At 43.4% G+C, this 18365-nt stretch overlaps 1 pseudogene; it reads right to left on the bottom strand.

The window, feature by feature from the left end:
• Nucleotides 1-17441: 17441 nt before the first annotated feature.
• On the bottom strand, nt 17442-17648 carry LOC141254696 (U2 spliceosomal RNA; annotated as a pseudogene).
• Between the last annotated feature and the right edge of the window lie 717 nt (nt 17649-18365).

Genomic DNA, 18365 nt, shown 5'->3' with positions numbered 1-18365 from the left:
CTGGACAATGAAGACACAAAGCCTGGAACACTCTCAGAAAAATCTTTTGAACCTAGAATGCTTCTTCCTTGGAACAAAGTTCCTTTGACTTCTCCTCCTCTGCGTAAACCGATCTCAGCCTTGTCTGTTTCCCAGAAAATGTTCCTGCTGTAACCATCTGGTCACTGCAGGGGGTCCCTGCTTCAAAAAGGAGATGTGGTGTTAAGGTCCCGTCACACATAACGAGATCGCTAGCGAGATCGCTGATGAGTCACGTTTTTGGTGACGCAATAGCGATCTCGTTAGCGATCTCGTTATGTCTGACAGGTAGCAACGATCAGGCCCCTGCTGTGAGATCGCTGATCGTTACAAAGCTTCCTGGACCATTCCTGGGTCGTTGTGCTCCCGCTGGGCAGTGTGCATCGCTGTATTTGACACCTTGTCAACGACCTCGCTAGCGATTCAGAACTGAGACACGTAGAGGTGCATAAATTGGACTTTTCTGCGTTCATCGTCCCCGATTGGTGGTCGCTACTGCGTCCTTGTTTTTTCAGATCCCACCAGCGTTCTCCGGCTGTGACTCCACTTTGAACAAATCAGACATCTTTAGCGAAGTAGGTATTGTTTGGGGTCTCAAATGAGTTTCCATTTTTAATTCATTTATAGGACATCTACCAATTATCTGCTATCATTGCTCTTCAGGGAGGGAGGGAGGGCTTGGTTTCTATCTGTATATATATGCTTTTGCATGGGCAGATATTTTAGGGGTCTCGTGCACACACACCCACACAGCACGTTTTCTGACACGTTGTCGTGGCCAACCGCTTCAGAGTTTTTCACACGCCAATTAACATGAAGCTTAAATCAATAGACTCTGTTCTTTTGGCCTGTTGCACGCTTCAAAACTTTCTTCGTCGACGTGATGCAATTACGTACTGTCCGCCTGGCTTTGTGGACTCTGTGGACTGAGCCAATGGGGAAGTGGAGCTCGGTGAATAGCGTGCAAACGATCCTGCAATTGCAGGCCTTCAACCAGTGGGACATGGCAGAAACACCCATGATGCGAAGACCTGCCGCGACAACTGCTGCCAGTATTTTAACGGTCCTGGTGCCCCGTCACACATAACGAGATCGCTAACGAGATCGCTATTGAAGCCAAGCCCTCCCTCCCTGAAGAGCAATGATAGCAGATAATTGGTAGATGTCCTATAAATGAATTAAAAATGGAAACTCATTTGAGACCCCAAACAATACCTACTTCGCTAAAGATGTCTGATTTGTTCAAAGTGGAGTCACAGCCGGAGAACGCTGGTGGGATCTGAAAAAACAAGGACGCAGTAGCGACCACCAATCGGGGACGATGAACGCAGAAAAGTCCAATTTATGCACCTCTACGTGTCTCAGTTCTGAATCGCTAGCGAGGTCGTTGACAAGGTGTCAAATACAGTGATGCACACTGCCCAGCGGGAGCGCAACGACCCAGGAATGGTCCAGGAAGCTTTGTAACGATCAGCGATCTCACAGCAGGGGCCTGATCGTTGCTACCTGTCAGACATAACGAAATCGCTAGCGAGATCGCTATTGCGTCACCAAAACGTGACTCATCAGCGATCTCGCTAGCGATCTCGTTATGTGTGACGGGGCCTTTAGTCCCACTTCACAGGAGGTGAAAAGCTCCATTTTGGTCTCATCTGACGATATCACCTCCCATGCCTCCTCTGGATCATCCAGATGGTCATTGGCGAACTTCAAAAGGGCCTGGACATGTACTGGTGTGAACAGGGGGACCTTGCGTGCCCTGCAGGATTTTAATCCATGACAGCGTAGTGTGTTACTAGCGGTAATGTTTGACTGTGGTCCCAGCTCTCTTCAGGTCATTGACCAGGTCCTCCCCATGTAGTTCTGGCTTGATTCCTGAACTTTCTCAGAATCCTCCTTACCCCACGAGGCAAGATCTTGCATGGAGCCCCAGGCCGAGGAAGATTTACAGTAATCTTGTGTTTCTTCCATTTTCTAATAATTGTGCCAACAGTTGTTGCTTTCTCACTAAGCTGCTTGCTTATTGTCCTGTAGCCCATCACAACCTTGTGCAGGTCTACAATTTTGTCTCTGGTGTCTTTAGACAGCTCTTTGGTTTTGGCCATGGTGGAGAGGTTGGAGCGTGATTGTGTGGACAGGTGTCTTTTATACAAGTAACGAGTTCAAACAGGTGCAATTAATACAAGTAAGTGCTGAGTAGGAGGGCTTCTTAAAGAAAAACTAAGGTGTGTGAGAGAGAGAATTCTTGCTGGTTAGTAGGTGATCAAATACTTTTCATGCAATAAAATGCAATTTAATTATTTAAAAATCACACAATGTGATTTTCTGTTTTTTCTTTTTAGAGTCTGTTTCTCACAGGTGAGGTATACCTACGATAAAGATTACAGACTTCTCCATTCTTTGTAGGTAGGAAAACTTGCAAAATTGGCAGTGTATCAAATACGTATTTTCCCCACTGTAGAGTCACAATTTGCACAAAACTCTACATTAAGGTGCAACCCAGTGGTCTCCCACTCTTTTCTCTTTAAGCTGACTTAATTTGCACAAAACTTTTCATTTAAGGAGCTATTTAGGACTTTTTTCTATGGGGCTTAGCACTTATCAACAGGTAGTTGCCAACTACCTGACTCTTCTGCTGTGTGGCGATTTCTCCTGCTTCCTGTGATGTCAGGTCAGAGCAGTTCCTTCTCTTCTCTTCTGCTCTGCTCTGTTGATAGGGTATCACTGTTGATATCATGTTGACTGACAGCCAGCTCCCCATTGCCTAACTGCAAGAAGCCGGTGGTCAATCAACATAATGTCAGCAGTGGTGCCTCGACGACAGAACAGAGTGGAAAAGAAGGAACTGCTTTCTTGATGTGACATCACAGGAAGCAGAAAAATCAGAAGCGGTTCAGCGCCCACACCTGAAGTGAGTATAGTTGTCATTTTATAAGTGGGGAACATAGTGATTGAGAAGGGGTTGTCCGAGTAGTAGACAATCCCTTTAAAGTGAATACATTAAAGTTTTGGTGCATGGTATGCCATTTTTGATTCATGTGGGTCTATGTTCTTCTCTGAAACATTTCTTGTATCTGCGGTTTTATAACTCGTAACTTTGTATTTGATACTGTGTAGTGTACTTAAGTTTATAGGACTTGTGTTATTTATACAGTTAAAGAGGGCCTATCAACAGGTTAAAGAAGGCGTATTGTTTTATTCTTGCTGCTCCTCTGAGTATTCCAGGTCTTTTTTGTTTTGTTTTGTTTTTTAGTGTTAAAATCACAATAGGTTAATTTTCATGGTTTTTACTAAGGGGTGTATTGCTCACAGGGCAGCATAAAGACATGCCCCAACAGAATTTAAGCAACGCTCTCTTGGTAAAGATCATAAAAAGTAGCATATTGGGTGCACTAAATAAAAAGGCCCATCTCTCTGGAATTGTAGGGTGGATTTTAAAACAAAACAAAAAAATTAATTTACAGAACACTTAAGAAGCAGCCGCAATAAAATAAAAGCAAAACTAGACACTTTTGACCCAGTGACAGGTCCTCTGTTAAAGGGTTGTCCCACAATAAAATATTAATTTAGACTGTTACATCATGTAGAACTTTAAAAAAAACAAAAAAACAAGTGGAATAATAAAAAAAAAATGCTCCTGGTATTAGTAACATATTGATGTTCTTATGATTCCAGAACGAGGGTGCCAAGAACCGAGAACAACACAGGGTGCCAATAGAAGTGACTTCAGTCAAAATATTACATTTATGATGGTCTAACAGACTAAATTGTTATTATTATAATTAATTGTGGAACAACTCCTGATAAAGGACCTTTCACCAAATATTTCATGTTGAACTGGACACCTGATGTAACAATGGTTGAAGAGCTAAATAAAACTTTTTTAAAAAAATTGCATCTCTGTCGTGAAGATATTGGCAATCAAAGTATTTGACCCCTATGAGCTAACACTCACTTGGACTTAAACAAAAAAAATTTATCACTGAGGGTGTGTACTTCTTCTCCCTGTATGATGCTGACCAATTATAAGCAGGCAGCAACACAGCAGAAAAGAAAACACCCACAGTAGTACAGTAGTTTAGAGCAGATGTAAATATATAGCACTGGTTTAACCTCCTGCATGATTAGAGCACAGATGCCTAACACCTTTCAGATAAGGTTGCTGTAGGGGGTGGAGAAGCACAGCTGAGTTTAGCTATGTCACATTACAAACCCTTCTACCAGCTCTCCTCCTGTTCTAGCACAGTCACCCCTGTTGTACTGCCCCTCCCTCACACTGCCAGTCCAGAGATGTGACCTTAATGAAACTTATGTCTGCTACACTCAACTTATAATTGCTAAAGAGTGAGATCAGAGTAGGCTGTCATATCTCGCAGAAAAGTAGTCCTGAGCAGACTGCTCCTGTTTGAGATGTAATGACCGCCTTCTCTCACTGCAGAGCGAGTACAAGTTGCTTGAGCACAGAAGACATAATTGTGATTACATCTCACACATTGACAAACCTGCTCTAAACTACAGTGGGGGCCAATGTTCTTGCCTTTGATTGTTGCTGTCTGCTTATGATTGATAAGCATAGATATGAGTATATAGCACTCATGTGAAAAGGAGCAAGTGCTCAAGAAGCGTTCCATTCCGTAAAAATAAAGTAAAAAAAAATAGATCTTTTTATTTTTGGCAGTCCAGAAATATATAGTGTAACGTTTCGGCCCCAAAACATTGACCTTCATCAGACACAGATTGCTGGGAGATGCAGGGAGACAGAAATCCGTCAATCAGCATAGTCCTTCCATACTTCTGTATTGTGTGATATATTCTAATTGACCAGCATACCTGAGCAGTACACCGATCTTCACATCAGCATAGTACGCATGATGTGAGGATTCACAAGTCTGCATCACAGAGTGACTGCAGACTTGTACCCTATGGCCGGACACTTATTACATACTGTATCTATTACCATCAGACCAGTAAATAAAAATAATTCTGAAAGCAATTCTTTAACAATAGTTACATAATCTCAAAATATTAGCAATCAGAACCTCCATGTCCTCAGTATTTGTAAGCCTAAACCAGGAATGGGTAAAAAAAATGCAGAAGTGGTGCACATGTTTCTAATCTATTTTTCCTATAATTGTTCCACTCATGATTTCGGCTTACAAATATTGATGTAAAAGCCTCACCAAATACTGAACATGTGCACGTGGCTTTAGGGTTCAGAGCCGATGATTATTTCACACAGTCTTTGGGGTACGTGCCCACGATCCGAAGTAACAGCGGTTTGGACGCAGCTCACCTGCGTTGTGTCCAAACCGCTGCGTTGTACAGTACAAGCGCAGTGGATTGGATTTATAGAAATCCCATGCCCACTGTGCTTCTATTTGCCAGCGCGTAACCTCACCCGCGGCGCGTCTTTAGGATCCACAGTGTGTCAATTTCTGTTGTGGAGACGCAAATTTCCACAATAGAATGGATAGGTTGCGTTAAATACGAATGGTGTAGTAAACACATGCGGATTTAGCTGCGTGATTAGAACGCAGCGAATATACACTGCGTTCAAAGCATTGCTACTTCCTGATTGTGGGAACGTAGCCTTAAGCTACGTTCCCACAGAGTTTTTCGTGAGTTTTTGATGTTGCAGATTTTCTGCAGCATTTCTGCACCTATTAAGTAAGATAGGTTACTTGCATTTTTTTCATAAATACGCCGTGTCAAAAACTCATTGTGGGAACGCAGCCTTACTCTGCTTTGGGCCTTTGTGTGGCTCCCAGGTTATGTGCACAGTACGCCTTTTAGATGTATGCGAACCAGCCAAGTTTTTGGGGAGGAAAGCAGTTAAAGAAGTCCAGTACTTTTTGTATTACCCCCCCCCCCCCCCCAATGTATTTCGCCGAAGCCCCTAAGGATTTTTGTAAATACCTTACGTTGCTGTTTCTGCCTGTGAGCGGCGCTATCCTTGGCCGCTCACAGGCATCACGTGACCCTGCGCTGACGTCACGACAAGTGAGGAGTGACTCAGCGCTGGGGTCCCGGTGGACGGGGTTCTGCCCTTGTCACACCCAGCATCCACCGAGCGCTTTCCCAATGAATGGGGAGAGGCAGAGTGCGCGGTGGATGCCGGGTGTGACGCGCTGGGGGGGGGGGTAACCGCTTTAAGGACACGCTAGCATCTCTTCTTCTGTAGCATCTTTTTTTGGTGTCTGGTCAGTTTTTGCAACATTTTTTTAATATGTATTGCATAAACTAGTGATTGGCTTCAAAGCAGATGCGGCCAGAAGAATGGACTGCTCACTTCTTTTAATCGCTTTGTATCTTTGGAGACTAGAAAAGGTTAAACTAAGCGCCAAAGACTGAACATATGAACAGCAGGTCGTTTTTATATTACAATGATATGTTCATTCTTTTTGACATTTATTTTCAACTTTTTCAGGCGGGATATGGCGCATAACCGCCTGAAAAAGATGTCGTGTGCACATACCTAAGAAGCATAGGCTCTGAGAAATGCCCTTTCTGTGCTGAAGCCCTAATGCACAATGCATTTCTGCTGTTCATAGACTAAGGAGGATAAAATTGGCTGGTGAATGCCACTGTACATTTTTCACATTGGATTATGTCCTTCTGTTGCTGAGCACCAGCAGTGGAAATTCTGGGTCTAAGGGACTAATAGGTATTGTACTTCTGCACTGTGTGGATACATAATGAAATAAGGCTGCAGAATAACTGTCTCCAGGGATTTATGTTGGCACACAAGAACAATCGCCCAAAGATAATGTTACATCAGCAGTAATCAAGCAGACTTCCTTTCCACATGTCGCCAGGCACATCTAACTAAGAAAATGGATCAAAAGCTAGACTGAAAATATCGCACTTGATAATCTTCAAACAGGAGCAGGAATGAGGTCAATGCATGCAAAATAGTTCTCCAGAAGGCAGAAAACGGTCTTTCAAGGGCCACCTTCTGGAGAGAATCCACTCTGCATACTTTTCCCAGGAAGAATAACCTTAAAATCTCTTTATTTATTTTTTTGCTAATGGAAAATCAGTAAACTAGAAAAAAATGATGTCAGTTTAATAAAAGCCGTTCACGTTATTTTGCATGTGTTAATGCCACCTGCTGGCAGAATTACAGCAACATCACTATCCATGTACATTTATTTTTTTCTTATATTTTAATACAATCATACTTCAAACGGATTTTACATTTAAAATTTATGTGAGAAATACATTGGCTACCAAATAAAACACTTGGCACAACTGTGTACAGATCTCATTGTAGGTAAAGTGTGACCATAGGAAAAATATAATCATTTTGAATAAGGAAAAAAATATTATTAGGCTCAATAAGTTATTAAAAGGCAACTGACATTTCATAAAAGATTTTATATATTAAAGGCACTTGCATAGTGTTACTGATCAGTGAGGGTCGTGGTCCTGAGACCCACACCGATCGATCAAAGCGTCGCTCTGAATCTGCATGCTCAGAGTATAGATTCATAAGTATGTCTATGGGTGTGTACATTCACTCTCACAAAAATTATTGAGCCCATACACCGCTCTGTATGCCCAGCTCATGCAAGAGCTGCAGACCTCAAAGTGACTGTCCTCCTATGTAGAGTGTAGGCTTAGTGCTTTCAATCAATGGCAGGGCCGAGTTAGGTAGAGCTTATCATTAAGAGAACTTTTCTATCCCCATTTTATGCTGCTTTCTAGATTATATGCAATTCAATTTGCCGGACCTGATCCACTGCCAACATTAGTGATCTGTTATTATTATTATTTATTTAAATAGCACCATTGATTCCATGATGCTGTAAATGAAACAAGAGGGGATTATAGGGAGAGAAAATAGGAAGCGCAGGCTTCTAAGTGTAGTAGTTAGATTCCAAGGGTATATACTCAGTATCAATCCACTCACCTATTTGGTGTCTTGAGGCACTGCATGCAGATCCAATCAGTGGATCACTCCATTCCTTTTTCCTTTCTGTTTGCTGCAGAAATCTGGGAGCTAATGAGTGCACTGGACAGTGCTTTCATGGGCGATACCACTTTGTAAATGTTTTTCCCAGCAATATGCGCTCCTGAAGGATGATGATGGAACTCGATATTCGGATTCAAAGATAATTTTTATTTCAAACTAAAATACAATCTTTGAATCCGAATATCGAGTTCCATCATCATCCTTCAGGAGCGCATATTGCTGGGAAAAACATTTACAAAATGATGCTGTAAATGAGAAGGGGTTACATACAAAATACAGATATAATTGTCAGTAACCAAAGTAAAAATGATAGACTGGTACAAAAGGAAGAGGACCCTGCCCTTGCGGGCTTACATTCTACTTGATGATGGAGATTTAGGTTGGGGAGTTGCAATAGCTCTGGTGGTGTTGAGGTGCCATCATGGTCATTGCAGGCTGTAAGTTATCTTGAAGAGATGGGTTTTCAGGTTCCATCTGAAGGATCCGAATGTGGTGGATAATCAGACGTGTTGGGGCACAAAATTCCAGAGAATGGGGGATATTCTGGAAAAGTCTTGGAGGTGATTGGGTGAGGAACGAATAAGTGTGAAGGAGAGAAGGAGGTCTTGGAAGGATCGGAGATTAGTTCAGAGATGTACGGAGGAGACAGGTTGTGGATGGCTTTGTAGGTCAGTTTTAATAGTTTGAACTGGATATGATGGGAAATTGGGAGCCAATCAAGGGATTTGCAAATGGGAGAAGCGGAGGAGTAGCAAGAAGAGAGATGAACTAGTTGGGCAGCAGAGTTAAGGATGTACTGAAAAGGTGCGAGAGTGTTAGCAGGTAGGCCACAGAGGAGGATGTTACAGTAGTCGAGGCAGGAGATGATGAGGGCATGCACAAGAATTTAAGTAGATTGAGAGTTGAGGAAAGAATGGATTTTGGAAATATTTTTGAGCTGGAGGCGACAGGAGGTGGCGAGAGCTTGAATGTGCAGTTTGAAGGACAGGGCCGAGTCAAGGATTACTCCGAGGCAGTGGATTTCTGGTACAGGAAAAAGCGTGATGTAATTTATTGTGATAGATCAGGTAGGGAAGATTCGTGATATGGAGGAAAGATAATGAGTTCAGATTTGTCCACATTGAGTTTGAGACAGCGAGAGGAAAAGGAGGAGGGTATGGCTGATAGACACTCAGGGATTCTGGACAGCAGTGGGGTGACATCTGGGCCAGAGAGGTAGATCTAATTGTCATCAGTATATAGGTGGTATTGCAAGTCATGGAACTTTGAGTTGTCCCAGGCCATTTGTACAGATGGAGAAGAGTAGGGGTCCTAGGACAGAGCCTTGAGGGACTCCAACAGAGAGAGGGCGGGATGAGGAGGTAGTGTGGGAGTCGCTAAATGTGCGGTTGGAAAGATATGATGAGATACAGGATAGGGCAAGGTCTTTGACGTCAAAGGAAGAGAGGATCTGTAGTAGGAGGCAATGGTCAACTGTGTCGAAGGCAGAGGGCAGGTCTAGAAGGAGGAGTATAGAGAATTGTCTATTGGCTTTAGCTGTAAGTAAGTCGTTAGTAATTTTGGTCAGAGCCGTTTCAGTGAAATAGTGGGGACGGAAGCCAGATTGTAGGTTATCGAAGAGCGAGTTAGATGAGAGGTGGGAGGAAAGTTCAGTGTGAACATGTTGATCAAGGAGTTTGAAAGCGAATGGGAGCAGCGATACGGGACAATAGTGGTCGGGTCGAGGGATGGCCTTTTGAGGATAGACGTGATTGTGGCATGTTTGAAAGCAGAAGATAAGGTTGCAGAACTTAGTGATAGGTTGAAGAGATGGGTTAGGGATGGGATAACTGTGGTGGTGAGGTTGGGGAGGAGGTGGGATGGGGTCAAGTGTGCAAGTGGTGAGGTGTGATTTGGAGATATGTTGCCACTAAAGGGATGTCCTAAGAACTGCCCCTTATCTGACAACATCCATGGCTCCTCTTTTGATTAGCTGGCTTGGAGCGATATCATCGTTGCAGTATAACTCACGTGTGATGTCATGCCTGATTAGCTTATCAAAGAAAGAGCTGCAGATGCTAGTAGCAAAGAGGTTGGATTAGAGGGCCTGTCTCAAAATTTCTGTTGTTCGAACAGAAGTGTTCGAAGGGGCTGGGGTCCATTCTCTGTTCTTCCACACCATTGTCACACAACCCTGCCTTTATGGACCTTGCTTTGTGTATTGGGGTAAAGTCATGCTGGATCAGAAAGGGACTTTCATAAACTGTTCCCACAATGTTGTGAGCAAAAAATTGTCCAAAATGTCTTGGTATGCTGCAATATTAAGATTTCTCTTCACTAGAACCAAGGGTCTCATGTCGTGTGGTTATTCTGCTGTTGTTAATGCCAGAGAAGGTTTAGAACTCTAAACTTACAGAATTAGAAGATCTAGTCTTCAGAACTTCCCTAAGAATGAATGGAGTAACAGTGCGCATGACCACCGCTCCATTTACACGGCCCTGGTTCTTAGGATCTGTGGGGATCCCAGTGATTGGAAAGGAATCTCCTTTCACACACATAATGGATAACATTGAAACTTGAGAATACCCCTTTTACAGATGAGAAGAACTGTGATCTGGCTGTTGTGAAGAATCACCTTTGTCTATTCAGGGCTTGATGCATTAATCTAGGTTTGGCAGGTGTCATCACTTGCATGGAAGAGCAATACCTGAATGCATGGTGCCTATTCTAAAATGTGGTGTAAGATAAACAGACATTGTGCAATTGTCACTACCAGCTTTGTGTCAATTGTTTTCTTATTGCAACATGATTGTGCCCCTTCGCAAAAAGAGTGTCCCATCAAAATATGGTGTGGTGGGTTTAACCCGTTCACCGCGAAGCCTCTTTCACCTTGCAATTCTGAGTAGTGTTACTTTATGAGGTAATATCTTTGGAACGCTTCAACATATCCCAGTGATTCCGAGATTGTTTTTTGTGACATATTGTACTTTGTTAGTGGTAAATTTTGGTTAATATGATTTGCACTTATTTATGAAAATATCGCAAAATTGACAAAATATAAGTTATACCACACAAAATAGTAAATAAATAACATTTACCACATGTCTACTTTACATCAGCATCCTTTTTTGAAACATTTTTTTTAGGAAGTTAGAAAGGTTAAAAGTTTAACAGCAGTTTTTTATTTTTCCAACAAAATTTACAAAACCAATATTTTTACGGACATCATATTTGGCATCAAGTCTCAGAACCTGGCTTCGCCTCATGCCTGAGTTCGCCTTGCCTCATGCTTCTGAGCTATATTGGCTTCATGTCTTAGAACTAGTGTTGAGCGATACCTTCCGATATCGGGAAATATCGGATCGGATTGGATGGGACCGATACCCAAAAAATATCGGATATCGCCGATTCCAATACCGGAAACCAATGCAAGTCAATGGGACACAAATATCGGAATGAAAATAAACCCTTTCTTTCCTTGTAGGTTAATTCTACATGAAGGAAAACAACTAAGAATAATGTAGAATGTATTACATGAAAAGCCAGCAATTCAGCAGCGGCATACACCGGTACCCGACAATTTAGAACAGAAAGAATAAAGCATCACACATAGATTAGATAGATAGAAACATGTCAGTCACATATATAAGAAGTACAGTGACAGTGTTGCTTACTGTACTTGTCATTTAGTGTTAAAGGATTTATTAAAAAAAAATAATAGTGTTTTCATGCACCGTCTCTTTAAAAAAGCCGGCCTGCAATTCAGCATCGGTACCCGACAATTTATAACAGAAAGAATAGAGCATCACACATAGATTAGATACATAGAAACATGTCAGTCACATATATAAGAAGTACTGTGATAGTGTTGATTACTGTACTTGTCATTTAGTGTTAAAATAAAGGATTTATTAAAAAAAAAATTGGCGTGGGGTTCCCCGTAATTTTAGTCTCTAGCAGAGGTTAAGCAGACGGCTGGGGCAGATGTTTGAAGCCTGGGAAGGGGGTAATACCCACGGAGCTTCCCAGGATACTAATATCAGCCCCCAGCTGGTCGTGGGAACCATGGAAAGGTAAGGATGAGGTTGCTTTATTATTTTACTTTTATTGCAGGAGATCGTTGGCTCAGCTGGAATGGGCGTGACGGTAAGTATGGTTTAATTTAGAACATTAAAGAATTGTGTGTTTATTTCAATTAAAGGACTTTATTCTGGGTGCTTGTGTTATTTTTTTAACTTTGACTATGGGGTTATTAATGGGGGTGTCTTATAGACGCCTCTCCATTGCTAACCTGGGCTTGATATCAGCTGGCATTATAAGCTGACATCAACCCCAGCCCTATTACCCCACTGCCACCGCTACAGGGCAGTGGGAAGAGCGAGGCTAAGTGCCAGAATTGGCGCATCCTATGGATGCACCATTTCTGGGGCGGCTGACGGCTGGTGTTTCTAGCCTGGGAGGGGGCCAATATTCATGGCACCCTTCCAGGGCTATTAATATCAGCCCCCAGCTGTATGCCTAGCCTTTGCTAGCTATTAAAATAGGGGGGACCCCACGTCATTTTTTTGGTGGTCCCCCATTTTAATAGCTAGTAAAGGCTAGGTATTCAGCTGGGGGCTGATATTAGTAGCCTGGGAAGCTCCGTGGGTATTATCCCCTTCCCAGGCTTCAAACATCTGCCCCAGCCGTCTGCTTAACCTCCGCTAGAGACTAAAATTACGGGGAACCCCACGCCAATTTTTTTTTAATAAATCCTTTATTTTAACACTAAATGACAAGTACAGTAATCAACACTATCACTGTACTTCTTATATATGTGACTGACATGTTTCTATGTATCTAATCTATATGTGCTGCTCTATTCTTTCTATTTTAAATTGTCGGGTACCGATGCTGAATTGCCGGCCGGCTTTTTTAAAGAGACGGTGCATGAAAACACTATTATTTTTTTTAAGAAATCCTTTAACACTAAATGACAAGTGCAGTAAGCAACACTGTCACTGTACTTCTTATATATGTGACTGACATGTTTCTATCTATCTAATCTATGTGTGATGCTCTCAGGGGTGGATTAAGAGTAGCAAGGGCCCCGGGCAGTTTAGAAGGCGCGGCCCCCCCCCACACACACACACACCTGATTTATCACGTGACATGTCACATGATCCCCTGTGATAGATCATGTGATAGTTCACGTGAAATTAATTTGGCACAATATTAATTATAATATTTTTTTTTAGGCTGTGTGCCCACTATGCGTTTTTTAAGCGTTTCTGCAGCGGCAATTCCGCTGAAGAAACGCTTAAAAAACGCTTGGTAGAAGGTCTGCCATGTTCCCCAAAGATAATCCGCATGTGCTGTGTACATGCTGCGGAAGATTATCATTGCGGAAAAATCCGCAGCATTACCAATTATTTTGCGGAAGCGCGGCGTTTTCGCCGCCATTGACTTGCATTAGAACGCATGGAATCCGCATCCCTGCATCTGTAGATGCGGAATCCATGCGTTTCAATGTACGGATGGTACCCGGGTGTGGAGGACAGGAGACTCTCCTCCGGACCGGGTACCATAGAACCTGTAAAAAAAGAATAAAAAATAAATATTATACTTACCTTCTGATGGCCTCCGGTGTCTTTATCCGATGCATCCTGGCTTGCCGGCAGCTCGCGATGGTCTGAAAAGAACCTGCCGTGACGTCATTTAGTCATGGGACGGGTCACGCGACCGCTGACGTCGGCAGGCCATCAGAAGGTAAGTATATATTTTTTATTTTTTACCATTCTTTTACGGTCACACTATATAAATCCATGCTGGTTGCATGGATTTATATAGTGTAACCAAGTTGTCAAGCACTTTCCAAGTGATGCTAAAATCGCTTGGAAAGCGCTTGTCAACCCGCATGCGGAAATGCAAGTGAAGAACGCTTCACATCCGCATGTCCCTGGCAGGAAAACGCATGTACAATCCGCATGTAAAATCCGCATGCGTTTTTTCTGCCAGGGAGATGCAGAAGCACTCAAAAAAAATCCGGAACATTTCTGTATCGTGGGCACATAGCCTTACATTAATTGTATGACTCAATATTGAGCACACGTAGCCATCTATACACAGCGGGAGGCTGCACGTAGCCATCTATACACAACGGGAGGCCGCACGGCGCCAACTATACTCAGCAGGAGGCCGCATGCAGTCACGCACACACACAAACATATACATACATGCATAAACACATTTGAAACACAAAAATACATATAAACAGACATCACACAATGATATCTGCCTGCACACACACACACTCACACACATACATACACACATACACACACAGACTCACCATCCCCTGGCTCCATTCCTCCTGCCTGCTCTGACTTCTCCGTTGCAGCAGTGCAGGCCGGGCGCGCACTGTGTGACGTCACAGCTAAGAGACACGGCCGCGCACAGGGCCGTGTCTCCTAGCAGTGACGCGGCCAGGCCAGCACAGGGAAGTTAACTGCTGTAGTGCTGGCCCGGCCGATGAAGAAGTAGCGGCGGCCACTGCTGGGGGAGCGGTCCGGGGCCCCCCTCCCGCCACTGCTACCGGTATGTGCCGCGGCGGCCCACACATACGAGGGCAATCCGGCATTAGACATCCCGCCCGGAGCCACGGGCCCCCTGCAGGCTCGGGGCCCCGGGCGGTAGCCCGGATTGCCCTCATTATAATCCGCCTATGGATGCTTTATTCTTTCTGCTCTAAATTGTCGGGTACCAGTGTATGCCGCTGCTGAATTGCCGGCCTGCTTTTTTAAAGAGACTGTGCATGAAAACACTATTATTATTTTTAATAAATCCTTTAACACTAAATGACAAGTACAGTAAGCTGAGCGCTGCCATCCAGCTTGTCATCCTTCAGAGACACTGCAGAGCGCAGGCATTATGGGAACTTCCGATTCCGGTACTCGATATTCTAAAAGTATCGGAACTCAGTATCGGAACTCCGATACCGCGAATATCGGTCCATACCCGATATTTCAGTATCGGAATGCTCAACACTACTTAGAACTTGTTTTGGCCTCATGGCACATTACCTGGCTTGGCCCCATGCCTGACTCTGCTTGACCTCAGGGCTTAGCCCCATGATTTGGAATTTGGCTAGGTCTCATACCTCAGAATCGAGCTTAGTCTTATGCCTTTGAACTGGCCAGGCCTCATTCCTTATATGTTCGAATTGGCTTAGCCTGATGTCTCAGAACCTGGCTTGACCTCATGTCTTATGCCTCTGTATTGACCTGGCCTCATGGCTTATGAGTCAACCTTGCCTTATACCTCTAAGTCGACCTGCCCTCTATCCTTCTGAGGTTGCCTGGTTTCATACCTCAGAACCTGACTTGAACTCGTGCCTCTGTATTGGCCAGGCTCTGCAGCCTGTATCACACATGATGGGCATTAGATACAAGGCTCTGCGAGCTGTATCACACATGATGAGCATTAAATACATGGAACTGCATACTATATCGCACATGATGGAATTAGGTATGTTGCTCTGCAGGCTGGATCACACATGATGGGGATTACATACACGGCTCTGCGGGTTGTATCACACATAATGGGGATTACATATGCGACTCTGCGGGTGGTATCACACATGATGGGGATTAGATACAGAGCAGCTCATGATGGGGATAAGATGCATGGCACTGCAGGATGTATCACACAAGATGGGCACTAGATACATGGCTGTGCAAGCTACACCACACATGATGGGATTAGATACACGTCTTTGTCGCCTGTATCACACATGATGGGCATTATATTCAAGGCTCTGTGGGCTGTATCACACATGATAGGCATTAGATACGTGGCTCTGTAGGCGGTATCACACATAATGGGATTAGATATGTTGCTCTTTGGGGTTTATCACACCATGATGGGCACTAAATATATGGCCCTGTGTGTTATATCACACATGATGGGGATTAGATACATGGCTCTGCGGGCTGTATCACACATGATGGGATTGTATGTGGCTCTCCGGGCTCTGTAACAAATGATGGCTATTAGATATGCGGCACTGTGTGCTGTATCACACATGATGGGCATTAGATACATGGCTGTGTGGGCGGTATTCCAAATGATGGGATTAGATACGCATTATTGTGGGCAGTATCACACATCATGAGCATTAGTTACACGGCACTGTGTGCTGTATCACACATGAGGGTCATTAGATATGTGGCTCTGTGAGCGGTATCACACATGATGGAATTAGATAAGTGTCATTGCAGGCTACATCACACATGATGGGGATTAGATATGCTGCTCTTTGGGATGTATCACACCATGATGGGCACTAAATATGTGGTACAGTGTGTTGTATCACACATGATGGGGATTAGATACATGGCTCTGTGGGCTGTATCATATATGATGGGGACTGGATACATGGCTCTGCGGGCTGTAACACAAGATGGGTGTTACAGAAAGTGGGCACACTAGGTGAGGTGGATCCTCTAAGCCCAAGGTCCGAGGCAAACTGAAAGTCTTAATAGGGGTCCTGGAAGCTGCAAGTGGACAGGAGACATCCTTCGAGCCACAGGTGGACACCTGCTGTCCCCACGCGCCTCAAAACCAGGAGGAGGGAGGAGGACAAATTAACCAACGAATGAGCAGCTGTCTCTCCTTACCACTGCTGGTGCTGATTACTTACTTGCTGCAGGTTCTCCTGCAGACTAACCATGGCAGCTGCCACACAGCCAAAATAAAGGCCAGGGCCCATTGTGACACAGGCAGTGTTCCATTCACTGATTCTATCTACTGCAAGCAGTCTACCTGGCTGGCTGAACAGCAATAGGATGCTCAGACAGACAGAGGCAGCACTTCAAAACAAACACAACAGACCAAAGTTTTTGTTTTTTTTTAATCTGCAGACAGAAAATGTAGAAGTCAGTGCTCCACCAGAGGGAGACAACATTTCACTAAAGAAATCATAGCGGCCCAAAAAAAAAAACAAGGAAGAAACGTGTGGTACTCAGTAACACATACCTGATGGGTCAGTTGAATTAAAACAATAGCAGACGATGACAAGGGAGCTGGCTCGGTAGGTGTGTGTGTAACAATGTACCAAAGGATAAATACATTGTTGCATCTTATCACACCTGTAGCAAGCAGCCAGATCCTTGTCTGACTGTCCATCAAGAACAAAGGGATAGATACAAAAGATATATGATAGATACAGTATATAGATAATAGCTAAATAAATATATAGATAACATTACACTACATAGGTAAAAGCAATGCACAGACACACTAAATGTTGCAGAGTTGGTCAAGTTCAGCCGAAACGAGTTTGTCATCTGGCTTGTGAAACATTTAACCTGAAAAAACAAGTGGTGGAAAAAAAAAGAGCAAACAAAAAAAATCCCTAAAAAATTCAACAATCAATATAAACAAGATACATTGCTTTCAATTCATTCTGTTTTTGTAAACTGGATTAGGAGAGGAGTGCACCGGTCATGGAGGTACTGCAATACCAGGTCAATGCGTGGAGTGGACAGAGCAAGCTCTTTTTCCATCTCCCTGTTCTAAAAATCCATTTAATATATGGTCCCCAGATAGGGGACATATCAGATATTAAACTGATAAGAACAGATTTTTTTTTTCTCATAACACTCAGAACTTGAGTCTCAAATCACAAAAAAACTATTTCAAATTCCATCATCGTGTTATTTAGTTGTTTTACATTTAAATATATCATAATTTCTGTATTAACATATATGCAACACATAATGATTACCAATATTTTCACTTAGCACAAACTGTTACACTAACATTTTAACTAGTGATGAGCGAATATGTTCGAAATCCGACCTCAAATGTTTAATTCGACACGAATACGGCACAATCGGATTCGCGATCGGGAACGCGAGCATTTTTACTTAAAATCGGCAAAAATCGGTAACATTCGGCGAAGAAGTGCGGGAAAATTATTGACAGTGCTTTTAACAGTTTTGCTAGCATACTGCTTTTGTATGATGAGCAGGGGGACGTGTTTGATGAAGGGAGGGGTTGGGGAGCTCAGAAGATGTCAGAGGAGTGGCCTGCTTGTAATCTTTTTATTTCCTGTAACTTTAAGTGTGCAAATCGCGGCTAGCCAAGCAGAGCACAGGAAGCATCTACACTGTCCAGACACTCCACACTGTCGAGACACAAGGGCTTCTGCCATTGGCTGCTGAAATCACATGTCCTCTCTATATAAAGAGCGGCCATGTTACCTGAGCGCCATTTTATGCATGTCACTGGTCACAGACACTGCTGCTGCACCCTGCTCCTGTGTAATGAGAGATTTTAGCTAGATAAATAGGCGGTTGTTTGGAAGTCAGATAGTTTAGATAACTAGTCTCCTGTGTGCCTGTGAAATCGA

This window comes from Phyllobates terribilis, unplaced genomic scaffold, assembly GCF_046119375.1.
Source record: "Phyllobates terribilis strain yellow unplaced genomic scaffold, ASM4611937v1 Scaffold_2__4_contigs__length_985480577, whole genome shotgun sequence".
Taxonomy (NCBI): domain Eukaryota; kingdom Metazoa; phylum Chordata; class Amphibia; order Anura; family Dendrobatidae; genus Phyllobates; species Phyllobates terribilis.
Note: the sequence above shows the minus strand (reverse complement) of the source record. Positions and strands in the feature narration are given on the sequence as shown.